The 13,339-nt window shown below is 44.9% G+C and overlaps 1 protein-coding gene across 7 annotated transcripts in view; it reads left to right on the top strand.

Annotated features, from left to right (window-relative positions):
- The window catches only part of SLC8A1 (solute carrier family 8 member A1), a 445,025-nt gene that overhangs the window by 61,961 nt on the left and 369,725 nt on the right, over positions 1-13,339 (top strand). For 2 of the 7 annotated variants that reach the window (XM_040224696.1, XM_040224695.1), the window contains exon 1: positions 6,473-6,653. The exons of the other annotated variants lie outside the window; for them this stretch is intronic. The gene's annotated coding sequence lies outside the window, so the exon portion shown is untranslated. Of the gene's footprint in view, positions 1-6,472; positions 6,654-13,339 lie in introns of those variants that run through there. 7 annotated transcript variants of the gene reach the window in all.

The raw sequence follows: 13,339 nt of genomic DNA, 5'->3' as shown, positions 1-13,339 counted from the left end.
ATAAAGAGATGAATGAAAAAATGAATTAATATGACTTTTCAATGGTGTTTTGTCTCTGCTCTCCCCAGTTATTTTGGCTTTTTATTTGAGTTGTTTAATGACTGGTTTTGAACCTCTCAGGAAATTATTTGGTTCCTTGATTTTCAAAAATTAATAAATGAAACTATAAGAACAGTATCCATATAAGACATACCTAAAGAACCCCTCTTAACAGGAAATAAGAGATTCTCTGACATGCTTACAAACTGGGTCAAACAAGAGCTTAAAAGTAATTGCTGAGATAACTGACAAGGGGTCAGCTTACAGGCTCAAGCCTGAGGCTTGGTCAGATTGCCATCTCTGTGTGGTCTGGCCTCCTGCTCTGCCTGTCATCACAGAGCAGGTGGCCAGGCAGGACTGTGAGCGTGGATATGGTGACTATTGTCAGTTGCTAACTAGGGCCTGCACTGTAGCTAGGAGATGATTGCTATTAAGTTGCAGTTTGCACTGGACAGGGGCCAAAGTGTTTATTTTCCCCTAGGACCCAAACCCCTATTTTGTCTACATAGGTCAGCCCCCCACCCCACCGATAGGTCAGGGGACAGTTATGTGCTTCATTAATTCATCTACTATGAACCCAGAGCTGCTCTAGATGCCGGGGTCTGACGGGTAGAGGCCCTGCAGTCTTAGACTTTGCTTTATTGATCGTCTCTTCCAATCTGCTCATCTGTCTTCGTAAGGTCACTTACAGTACCCACTTGAGTTTCTTAGAGACTCAAAAAAGGCCCTTAAACATTTTTAATTTCTCTTAAATTTCCAAGAAGAGTCCGCATTTTTGTGTTCTGTTAAATACCAATGTTCAATGTAGCAGCAGGATAGAAATAGAATTATGGCAGATGTAAAGAGAGTTTTTTCACTTGTCTTTATCACTAATTAGCTATTTGACCCTAGGCTAGTGGTTAGCTCAAGCTGAACCTAGAATCAACCAAGAAACTTAAAAAAAATGCCAGTGTCCATACTCCAGAGCAGTAGGAACCAAATCTCTAAAAAGTGGATCTGGGCTTCAGTATTATTTTGAAACAACTGATACTTATGTGCAGCTAGGATTGGGCAAATCTGTTTGTACTTTCTCAGCTTGTAAAAATGAGGGTAATCATAGTTCCCTCATTAGTACTTAAGAATTTCTTATCTAAAATTTAGGTTGTAGATGTCAGATAAATTTACTATCTATACAACTAACTGGTCTACACTCTCATTTTGGTCTACACTCTCAGAAATTCTTAAACAAATCCAAAGATGGCAAAGACTTTTGTGAGACAGAACAATGTTTTAAAACGAAGGGGAAACAATATAGTTTCTGAACTTTCCTTCTTTTTAATTGCTAAGGACCCTTTAGGTCATGCTGTGTAAGATTCTGAGTTTTTAAAGAGACAAGAGCATATAATGTCATTATTTCCAGACACTCCAGTGGTAGCAGAATCAGCAGCATTAAGACCATGGCTTAAGTCACCCACAAATTCAGTCCATTTCTCCCTTAGGTATCTTTGTTATAAACATTTTCAAGGGCTACTATCTGGGCACTGTGGTCTCTACTAAAATATTGTCAGTTCTCAGAAGAGTCTAATTAGTGGTCAGCAATTGGAAATGCAGTAAAGGAGCTATAGATCATAGGCAATGCCAAAGAAAGGAGATTTATTGAAAGATCTAAAGTACAGTCTTTCAGGGACATTGCTTCAGAACTGGATTCTGAGGAATAAACTGCCTGGTACAGAGGACTCTGGGGATTTCATCTTGAGTCCCTATTGATGCAGTCCTTGAATCGATGTTGATGAAAGTTTGTGCAAACTTGGTGAAAAAGTTCATGTTCTCTAGATAAGGTCCTCTGTTAAGAAAATTAATGTGACAGAAAAGCAAAATCTTCCTTGTACTGGATTTGCTAAAAATGGCTCTGTTGGAAATTAAACCCTGAGATTATATCAGAGAGGGAATCATAGGAAAAGAGGAACATATAGGAAAAGAAATATTGTAATCCAGGGAGGATGCAGTAACCACACTGTATTTATAAAATTGGAAAGCGCACAGCAGTTTCCCTCATTATAGAGAGGGAAACTACTCTCAACCATACGGACATCCACTTTCCTGGATTATTCATTGTGTAGAATTCCATATAACGAAAACCACAGCATGAAAATGAAAGTGTTAGTCACTCAGTTGTGTCCAGCTCTTTGCGACCCCATGGACTGTAGCCTGCCAGCCTCCTCTGTCCACGGAATTCTCCAGGCACAAATGCTGGAGTGGGTAGCCATTCCCTTCTCCAGGGAATTTTCCCAACCCAGGGATGGAAGCCAGGTCTTCTGTATTGCAGGCAGATTCTTGACCATCTGAGCCATCAAGGAAGCCCAAATAACAAAAACCACGGCATAATCATTATCAGTAATGGGATGGCCTGATTATGTTGAACCTAATTATATAGAAATTTTTCGCTTCATGGATATATTTTTTATGGAAATTTACCAATAATAATAATACCACTTATTAATTTCTGTGATAAGGCAAGTACATATATGTCAAGCACATTATATACATTTATCCTTTCCATAACTCCCTGAAGGAGATTTATGATCTAGGTTTTCCAGAGAAAGACACTGTGGTTAAAAAAACTTTCCAAGGCCAGACAGGCAGAGGTGATATTCAGACTCCAAAGCCTATTTCTTAACCAGTCTCTGTTCTTCTCTGACCCACTAGTTGAGTTGATCTAGATAATGATTCTGCCATTGAGTTACTGACTGGTAAACTCACCATTGGTAAAGTTTGGGAAGTACAAACTAGATAATGTCCTCATTGTACTGAGGCAGAAATAAAAAATGAAAGTGTCAGGATTTTGCACAAGGTCAACTGTTGACTGTAAGTTGCTCAAATGCAGAAGTGCAAGTCTCTGGTATGCAGAGACTGTGACAAAGTCAGAGGAAGTGGTTGGCTTTACAGTGACAGAGCACTGAGGAAGAAAGGGTCATAACTGAGTCCACTGGGAAGGCTGCTCCGTCCCACCAGCATGGGCCACTGACTAGAATGGGTTCAACTGCTCAGAGCAAAGTAAAGAAGTAAAAGTTTAATTGCAGGAACAAGACCCCAGGGAGGTCTTAGAAGTCAACAAGAATCCCCACAGTCACCTGTGAAGTAAAAACTGTGGGTCCAATTAGCAGCCAAGAAAACCTGGTCCAGTGTTTCACCTGAGTTTCCTGTGCAGGAGAATGGCTAAAGCTAGGGATGCTAAAATGCTTTTTTCTTAGGAGGAAATCAGTATCAAACTAAACCAATGAAGGAGCAGATAGGTGAATGTTGAACTTGGGCAGGGTAGGAAAAGACGTGGGGATTGCCTAGAGCTATATTCAGTTCAGTTCAGTTCAGTCACTCAGTCGTGTCCAACTCTTTGCGACCCCATGAACCATCTTAAGAATATACCAAATCTTAATAATATCCCCATGGAGTCTGCAAGATGGTTATGCCAACTGGGATAGATAACAGTGGAGGCCCACAACTGTTTCTTAAGTCCCAAGGAAAGAATGGCAATCAATACACAAGAATACAATTAGGAAATAGCATTGCCATTGGAATGTAAATCACTGTCTTCCTACATACAACATTTTTTCTTTCCAAAGTCACAGCCTGAGCAGCTTATTTTCTTACCTAGAGCTTTGTGCCAGTGATGTAGCCTTTGATAATTCTTGTAATAAAAATCCAGTCATGTATGACATTTAGGAGGGAATGAAAGGTTTGATTTGCCTTGGGCCCCAGGAACCCTTATAAAAATGCCTTTAGTGAGAAATGAAAGGAAAAAAAAAATTAAGGGGTCATAACTTGAGCTAAATCAAAAATGGTGCCAAGTCACTAGGCTAGCTTTTAATGGTTCTAGGAAATAGAGAAGACCAATGAATGTAGTTCCCCCCTCAAATATTAAAATTAACCGAAATAGTCTAAACTGAGGGGAAGAACAGGAATAAAGAGAACATGATGTTGTCTTAATGCCTTCTCAACCGCTGACAAGATAGATTTGGGGCACTGCTGGAATACAGACATTTAAGAACAGGGCTTTTATCACCCATGTGTCACAAGCATGCTTACACTGTGAAGAAAATCTGAATTTTCACTAAGTGGTCCATAATAGCAATAACAGGCCGCACCCTTTCTACAAAATCCATTCCAATGAGACGTACTCCACTCACATTTTCATTAGCTCTTGCATTCAGTCAGCTTTGTCCTATTTCCTATGGGTGGAGTCTAGTTATATGCCTTTCCCAATGTCATTTGCAAAGCAGCCACTTTTCGAGCCCCTTTCCTTGAGTGTGAGCCAAATGCCTGCCTCTCACACTCTTGAAGGCAGGACCCTAAGTCATTTTTGTCTGAGGACATATGCTAACAGGGAGGTGGCAACCTTCTGTGTCTCCCCACATGTCATTCTATTCATATCCATTAGTCAGTGCAGTCTAATAAAACGTTTGTGTGAAGAGTGGCTTCCCAGAAAGTTTAACTCATCGCAGAGGAGAGGAACATGTTCTTGAGGAAGAATGATTCCTCGGAATATACAAGAAGCCTGGAGTTTCCTCTAACAAGCTGAGTGTCCCCAACCAACAGGAGGAGGCTGCCTGCCTCTGTTAATAAGAGTGGTCCTCATTCAGGCAGCATCACCATCACTTGTGAGTTTGTTAGAAGTGCAGATGCCAGGCCTGTTTCAGATTTGCAGCATAAGAAACTGCGGTCTCCAGCTGATTCATATGCAGGTTCACGCTTGAGGAGCACTGGCCTAGAACATGATTCTCAACCTTGGTTACACATGGGGCACCAACCAGGGAAACTTAAAACTTAAAAATAATTACTGATGCCTGAGCAACCCCTCACCCACCCACCCCCCACCCCCGTGCAAGAGATTCCAAGATATTCTCTCTGGGGTGTGGCCTAAGCATTGGGATTTTAAAAAGCTCCCCAGGAGATTCTGAGGTGCTCTCAGAATTGTGAACCACTGGCAAAAAGGCAAAGGAGGGCTACTTTTCCTACCCCTCACACCCTTTGCCTCACAGTCAAACAGCGAGCGGGGTTTCCTGGAGTCAGAGTTTCTCTTTTCCTGTGACCTGGCAGCCCAGAGCCCGGCTGTAAGTACAGGGCTGGGGAGGGGCGGGGAGGGGGGAGTCTACTAAGGAACGTAACCCTGAGTCTGATCCTCCCGTCCCCTGGCCCCCCCCCCCCCCGACACAGCTGCCACTGATCTTCCACACTTAAGCAAACCACACCAGTGAGTGGCGAACGTCGACTCGTGCTTGAAAAATACTAACTTGGAGCCCGATTTGAGAAGCTACATCAGTCTCGAGATGCGACGCTACAATCTGCATTTTTCACTAGCTTCCCAGGTGTGTCTGATACGCAGCCAGGTTTGTGAACTCCACCGCGGGTCTAGCCTTTCATCCTGCCAAATCATTAAGGGTTCTTAAGGATGAATGAGCTGTCAAGAGGGCGAGGGCCTGGCGCAGTACTCCTTTATTAATTATGGCGAAGTGATGTATTGGCAATGATAATGCTTCTCTTGGAAAGGGCAATGAATGGTTCGTCGATTGCTGCATTAGATGTTTCCCAGCTTAACCTTATTGCTCAGCTTTTACTCCTCTCTGTAGTTTTAAAAGCTTCAGGGCTTTCTCATTAAACAGCCTCTTGGTCTTTATTCTCAGGTGAGCTGCAATCTTAGAGGGAAACACCAACAAAGGAGAATCTTTCGGAGTTCTTGGCTGGGGAATTACCCCCCCCCCTTCTTTATCTGCTTGTGTCAGCAGCTCCTAGCTAGCGTATTTCTGGACAGTTCCGATAAGTAGGAAAAACACAGAGTGAGGATTTCAGAGAAAAATCATTGATATATCCCGGGATCCCTTTGCTAAAAGAAAGCTTTCTTTAGCAGAGGGATAGAAAGTGGAGGAAGAAAGATATATCTGGATGAACAATTTCAGAGGTGAGAAACGGGTAGGCAAGCCGGGGTTGGGGTTCTGTCTGTGGGTGAGGCGAGGAAGGCGGCAAAGAAAAGTTGCAGAGATGGTCTGCGCGTGTAACCCACGGGTTGGGCGCCGGGAAAAGCGCTAGCGCGCGCGGCCCGAACGCACTGCAGGGCCGAGAGCTGAGAGCTGGGAGGACGTCGACAGACCTCCGCGGCAGAGGCTGGGAAGCTGGAATTGTTCCCCTCTGGCTCGGAGCTCCAGAAACCGGCCAGCTCCGCTCGTCCGCGGTGGCCGAGGGCGCCGGCGTGAGGCGCGCGGGGGGCCCGGGCGCCGGCGGCGGCTGGGGGGAGCGCGCGTGAGAGCGAGTGCGAGGCTGCGGGCGGCGGGCGGGCGAGTGTGCGCGGGAGGGAGGGAGGGAGAGAGGGAGGAGAGCGCGCGCGCCGCCCGGGCCCCGGCCCTCCCAGCCTCCCGGCCTCCGCGCTGCCTCCCGCCCGCGCGCACCGGCTGCCCGCCGCCGCCGCCGCTCCTGCTCGCGCCGGCGCTGCACCGGAGCCTACCCGCCGCCCGCTTTGTGCTTCCCCCCGAAGATGGGAGAAACCTCTCCCAGCTCGGGAGCTATTTAAAAAGGAGGGAGTGCGCCGTCTTTCCTACTAGCGTGGAGGAACCGGAGAAGGATCCAGTCACACTCCCCCAAACCAGGTAGGATCTTCTGATGGGCAGCTGAAGGGATTTGGTCAGATACCGCCAACTATTTTCCATTTGTTCAGAAGGCTCCACTTCCCCCAGCTTTGGCAAAGGACCGGCTTCTAAATTGTGTGTGTGTGTATGTATCTCTACCCATATCTGGGGTGTACGCGCTGCTCGGAGAGTGAAATTGCTCGGGCTGGTGCGCCTGGTCGTTGAGTGTACCCGCCTGCCGGAGGAAGAAAGGGCTGCTAAGGAGGGGTGTTGCACCCTGCACCGCCTTGGGCTTGAGGATTCAGGGCGCTGAGAGCGAAGTCCACCCGGAATGCAGCGCTGCTGGGGATCCAGGCGTCCCCACCCACTGGGCTCAGTTCCATGGTCATCCGTCCCCCTGGTAATCCCTGGGGTCTTCCCCAAGCCCACACTCGCGAGTTTCCTCTTTTCCGGCCAGCCCTGGGTGCTCCTTCTGTAAGGACTGCGGAAAGGAGGGAGGTGTGGCCGGGGCGGGGGGGACAGGCGAGGGAGGGATGCAGCGGCGGGGGGAGGGGGGGAGTGGGCTGCAGGGTCCCTGCCTTCGGGCACTCTGCTAGAGGGTGCCTTGGGGATGCTGCGCGCACAGGCATCTTGCCCCCGAGATTCGAGGGGAACTTTGCCGCTGCATTATCCGCCTCTGCCTCTGGAGCTTTGCTGGCTCTTGGGGAAATGGTCTGTGTTCTGAGATGTAAGGATATCCTTCTTGGCTCCTCCTTAATGAAAAAGAGGGAGGTCTTATGGGTGGACAGTCGGCTACGGAAACCAAATCTGCACAGGCGACGCTTTTAAAAATACAGTATGTGTGCATCCTTGGCGTATAAAATCCCCCTTCCCTCGTGGCTTCTGGATGAATGGCTTGGGCTGGCAATTCGTATTTCCCTCCCCAGACAAAGTGGCAATGGTTGGGTTGTGAGCAGAGTGATCGAATGTAACAAAGAATTTTGTGAAGAAAGCGTTGTGCATGGTGTCCGCAGTCGGTAGAAAGAAAGTCCGGCTTTGCACTAGGTATTTATTTAACCCCCCTCTTGCCTGGCTCCCTTGCAGGCGCTCTCTCTCTACTGCTAGTCAGCCACTAGTGGTTGTGAATATGACAATACAAACTTTGTCCTGCTGGAGGTGTGAAGACTGAAAACAGAGAGAGAGAGAGAGAGAGAAAGGATATCAGTAGGTGTAGTGGAAGGAGCTTTTTAAAATATGACGGTCGTAAAGACAGTACAGACATCCGTGTCATGGAGGAGCTGGCGGAGAAGGTGGAGAGTCTGATCAGATCTGGTTAAAGGCATAGCTTTTGAGTTTCTCCAATTAGAGCAATTGAACATCCACAATGTAGTATCTGTGTGAAGATATCCTGAGGGAAATAGGGAGCAATCAGGAGGGGATTCTGAAAGCATACCTCCCATCTAAAACCCCCATAACATACACACTCAGTCCTCACTCACAGGTTTCTCTTTCTCAGAGCTGCTCCCGCAGCAAGTCAGGCAAACGGAGGAGAATATATTTAGATATTTCATTCATTTCAGAAAAGAAAACAAAGCTGTAATAGGAATGATTGCTTTTAGGTTGCTCTCTGTTACTTGGATTTACCTCTATGGGTTTGCTAAACTTGCTTAATTTTGAGGTTAGCATGAAAAAAAAAAGGAGGAAGGAAGAGAACTAGCTCGCTCCATCTTTGGGGCCTCCTGAATGAGAAGGCGGGGACAGATCCACTTACTTCATCAGAAGCATAATGTATTTTCTTAAATGGTTTTCATTTTAGGGACTCTGCCTGCTTGAAGGATTCCATTTGGATCTGAGGGCTAGTTCGTTATTTCTCTCACCTACTAAAGAAGGAGCCTTGATTTTTCTCCCCTAAACTGGCTCTTTGATTAAATATGGCATGACTAATTCCTAGGGGAAAAGTCAAACAAACAAACAACAAAAACCTGCACAAAGGTAAACTGTTATTCACTATTGAGCTGTGCAGGGACAGCAAAGGATGTGAGTGTCCATGACAATCAGACTTCCTTTACTCTGCCTTGAAACCTTAGCAGGGCTGTAAGAGGAGTGTAATGAATTAGAATATGAAGGCTGTGCTTTACCTCTCTGTATCTACCTACTGTCAGTTTACTTTATCGTTACTATTTAATGGTTTCTACTGTATCTTTTCAGATTAAGTACTGGATAACCCTTATGTTGATCATGAAAGGGAAGAAAAATGCATGGCCCAGCAGTGTTTTAACTCCAAATAAAATGACAAAAAGAAAGTGAAATTACAAAAGGAAGGTGAGGTATAGTCAGTAACACCTACAGGACTATTTGTAGGAATTGTATTAATTGCTCTAATAACTCACTATGTTTTGAAAATTAAATATTTCAAGAGAGCTTCAGCATTTTGTTAGCAAGCTATATTTAACATTTTTTTTTACCAGACAAAAATAGTTTTATTTATCTTGCAATGTAAATGCATATATCCTTCCCTGTAAGTACTTAATCTGTTTCTTTGACAAAATAAATGGTGAAAAATGCTCTGTAGATCCTACCAAGTTGCATTTCCCCTTTAAAGAAAGTATAAAGCATGCATTTAGCTTATGGATGGGTTATTCTCAAAGTAAGTGCATTTGGGGACTGTACCATCTGGTTTTCGTGTTGTAGTTCAGTAACAGAGGCCCTTTCTCTGTGATGCCTTCAGGTAGAGGGAGAAAAGCAAGTAGGTGAGAAGCAAGCAATCTGTCCCATCATCATGGAAATACACAAGATCTAAATTGAAATAGAAATTAAATGAGGAAAAAGAAGCACAACAAAGAGGATGGTAGAGCACATAGCTTGCACGTTTGATATTTTTGCAGTGTGTATCTATGTTGCTTGTATCTAAAAATTGTTGCTTGACATTGGGCTGACAAAACTTATGAATCAACGTGCCGAGATCTCGCTTCCTCTTGAGCCTTCCACCCCCCTCCCTTTTTTTTCCTCTAAGGGATAAATGTCTCTTGTCAAAATGTCTTTCAATATCGTACATCCTCATGGTCAGACCCCTCCTCATAACCTGTACCAAATAGTCTCCCATCTGATCAGATTCTCCTGCTCCCTCTTGTGGCTAATGTTCTGACTTTCTCTGGATTTCAGAATCCATTCCTTCAGCTGCCTATCAATTTGGTTCTAATTTTCAGTGGTAACTGGGGCTAACAAAGCTGGTAGATTGCTGAACTAGCTGTTTCCAATTTTCTCTCTGAACAAAGGAGATCTACCCCCTAGAGGTGCTGAGAGGTCCTTGAGATTTAGTGGACGCAAATGTCACTTGTTCTCTGACTCTTTAAGATGGACTAGGTTCTGGGAAACTGAGCTTGCAGAGTCTTGCTCTGAGATTTTGACCTGGACTCAGGGCTAGTTCGGTGAGGCCTCATTAAGTGCAGTGGGATTATTTTCAGTTTTTTTTCCTCTTCAGAAAGATAGCCTTCCCTGTGTGATAGTGTCTGCATCTCTGCGCTCTCTTTTCCTGCTTCCCTCTGTCCTCAGCCTCCCGTGCGTGTGGGCATACAAACACATACTCTTCACAAAAGATATTTTATACAACACATATTTTGCAAACTTCCAACTAATAAATGACTTAGATTCTCAGCAGGGTTTGAATATCAAGCTGCTCTTTTTCCGAACTGGAGACTCCTAGGGTAAACTACTCTTACTGATATGTTTTCATCACCAGCAGTTGAGAATACAAATGAGATCAGGCGTCTTTTACTAGTGTGTTGATTCAATTTGGAAGACAGTTGCTCCCAGCTCTTGGGTTTCAAGTGTTTTCTGTAGGCTTTCTTTGCTGACAACTCTGTATTGAACCCTTAAGTGTTTATCTACTTTTGTGATTTCTCCTTTGATGGGTGCAGTCAGGAGACTATAGTAAGTACAAAGTTTCATGAGAATCCTACTTTCTCTTCATCTGAAACTTTGTAGCCAGTTTTCAGGAGGAAGAGGAGACCATGGGGGAGGGGGAAAGCACTGAAATGATGAAAAGCAGCTGAAGTGATGAAAGTGTGTTTGTGAGCAGGGGCAAGTACATTGTAGGCAGCTGCCTAGAAAGTGACTTGAGAAGCACAGAACATGCCTGGATTCAAAGCATTTATCTATCGACCAATGTAGGATCAGAAATTCTTACTATTCCAGGCATTCATTTAAATAAAGTAATTCTATCTAATAAATCCCTAATAGAATGCAACGGGATTACTTAGAAAAGAGTTCCCATTCATTCTCACAAACCATTCACATCTGTTCATTTATTAACTTGGATTGGTTTGTCTGATCATCTGGCAGATAGAGAAGTCCCGAGGATCTAGAACACAGCAAGGTGCAGAAGAAGTGAAAGAAGTTTGAAACTGGGTTGCTGTCTGCTAGTGCCTGTAGACGGAGAAGGCAGTGCCACCCCACTCCAGTACTCTTGCCTGGAGAATCCCATGGACGGGGGAGCCTGGTGGGCTGCAGTCCATGGGGTCGCGAAGAGTCGGACACAACTGAAGCAACTTAGCAGCAGCAGCAGCAGCAGTGCCCCTAGAGGGCCCTTCTGGTGGGGAAGTGCCAGGGAATTGGAACCAGGCTACTGAAGTTGGGGGCTAGAAAGTAGCCATACAGAGGCAAAGATAAACTGGCACCCTGAAATTTTACGTCCAGGGCAGCAAAGGTAACAAGAGTTTCTTGAAAATTTAGCTTAAGTCTTCTGAGAAACGGGTGAGATATGTCCCAACCTTTAAAATCTTGAATGGTTTCTGCTGTGTCGTTTTGGAGTATTCATACCATTCACCTAGAAAACTAGTGTGATACTCATTCAGACAAACATTTATTTTTGCATATGTAATAGATACAGAAACATGAAATGTAAATATTAGAATCCATCTTAAGTTTTTTAGGAAAGACAAAAAAGTTCATCACTTTATAGATGTCATTGTGTGTGAAGTCAGAAAAAAAATTTCATGGTTGAACCTAATGTAAAATGAAGTCTAACAGACATGAGAGTGATTCAGCAATTTACTTTAACCCAACTATGACATTTATTGAGCACTCAGTGTATGCACTGCACTGGGCTTTTCAGAGGATACAGATGCTAAAGAGAAGTTATTTGACATTTGTTGAACACCAGTCTAGGCACTTTACCTATTTTCTCATGTAATACCCTTGCAAGGAAACATCCTGATCCTGACTTAAAGATGAAGACTATGGCTCAGTTAAAAAACTTGTCCAAGAGTGAGTAGGTGATGATACCAGTTTTTGAGGCTTTTCTAAAGCCTTGCTCTTTGTTCTTGTTGGTGTACAGTCTGCTGCTGCTGCTAAGTCACTTTAGTCGTGTCTGACTCTGTGTGAACACTTAAATACTGGGCCGAATGAGACAGGTGGCTGTGGCTGTCTAATAAGCCCAGTGCTTTAGAGTTGAGAGGAGGAAGAGAACACTGGAAATGGTTTCTTGGAGGAGGAGGCATTTTAGTTCATTCTCAAAGAATGAAAAGGCTTTTGAAATAAGCAGTCTTGCTATTTTCAAAACATGTAAACCAGCCCCAGCTAACTTATGACAAGGAGCACCGCAGAGCAAGGGCCATTTCCAAACTTCAGTCCAGCTGCACGTCCCAGTCAGGGACCAGTGATAGCAGAAGCCATTGCACACGTGTATTTTACATGGGGAACCAAAATGGATGATGAATTTCCAGCACGCCTTGAAGGAAAGAAGCTGTATCATTCTGAGAGGTGAGGCAAGGAACATAGCCCCTGGCCCCCTGTTGCTTCCTTATATTTGATGGTTATGGTTTCTGTGCCATCACAGGTGGTTTTTCTTTCCTTCTTGAGCACCAAATGGCTCTAGTGCTTTCTCCCTGAAGCTTTTTCAGCTCCTCACTTCTGCTTCCCCTTAAGGTACAGGAACCAGGGCCCCCTTTGGCTCTGCTCTGTTCAATATACAGCATCCACTCTGGGCAGGTTTTGAGAATCAGGCTGCTTACTCTACACACCAGCCACCACTTCCTCTGTGTTTCATGGTAGAGCCCCCAGAGTGAGTGGCATCAGACAAGGGCGAAAGGGTAAAGCTTAGGGAGGAGCTCAGGGGCTCAGTCATCTGTGTTCCTTAGAAATTGCAGGTCGCCATTCTTCCAAATCTGCAAGGAGATCCAGCCAGTCCATCCTAAAGGAGATCAGTCCTGGGTGTTCATTGGAAGGACTGATGCTAAAGCTGAAACTCCAATGCTTTGGCCACCTGATGCGAAGAGCTGACTCATTGGAAAAGACCCTGATGCCGGGAAAGACTGAAAGCAGGAGGAGGAGGGGATGACAGAGGATAAGATGGTTGGATGGCATCACCGACTCAATGGACATGGCTTTGGGTGAACTCCGGGAGTTGGTGATGGACAGGGAGGCCTGGTGTGCTGAGCTTAATGAGGTCGCAAAGAGTCGGACACGACTGAGCGACTGAACTCTTCCAAATTCTACCTTTCAAATGTTGGTTGATGTGAGCCACCTGGAGCTGAAATCTGAGGGTTGATATTGGATTCAGTTGGTAACTCTTCTCTACTGTCTTCTCCTAGCTGTGCAGCTGCCCCTGCCACCCTTTTCTAGAACTTCTTCTCATCATTTCTCATGCTGCTTAGAACCCTAGGTAGCTCTGGAAGACCACATCAGAGGTCATCTATTTTATATATATATATATATATATATATATATAT

The sequence above is a fragment of the Oryx dammah genome, unplaced genomic scaffold (assembly GCF_014754425.2).
Source record: "Oryx dammah isolate SB20612 unplaced genomic scaffold, SCBI_Odam_1.1 HiC_scaffold_25, whole genome shotgun sequence".
In the NCBI taxonomy this organism is placed as follows: domain Eukaryota; kingdom Metazoa; phylum Chordata; class Mammalia; order Artiodactyla; family Bovidae; genus Oryx; species Oryx dammah.
This window is presented reverse-complemented; position numbering and strand designations above follow the sequence as displayed.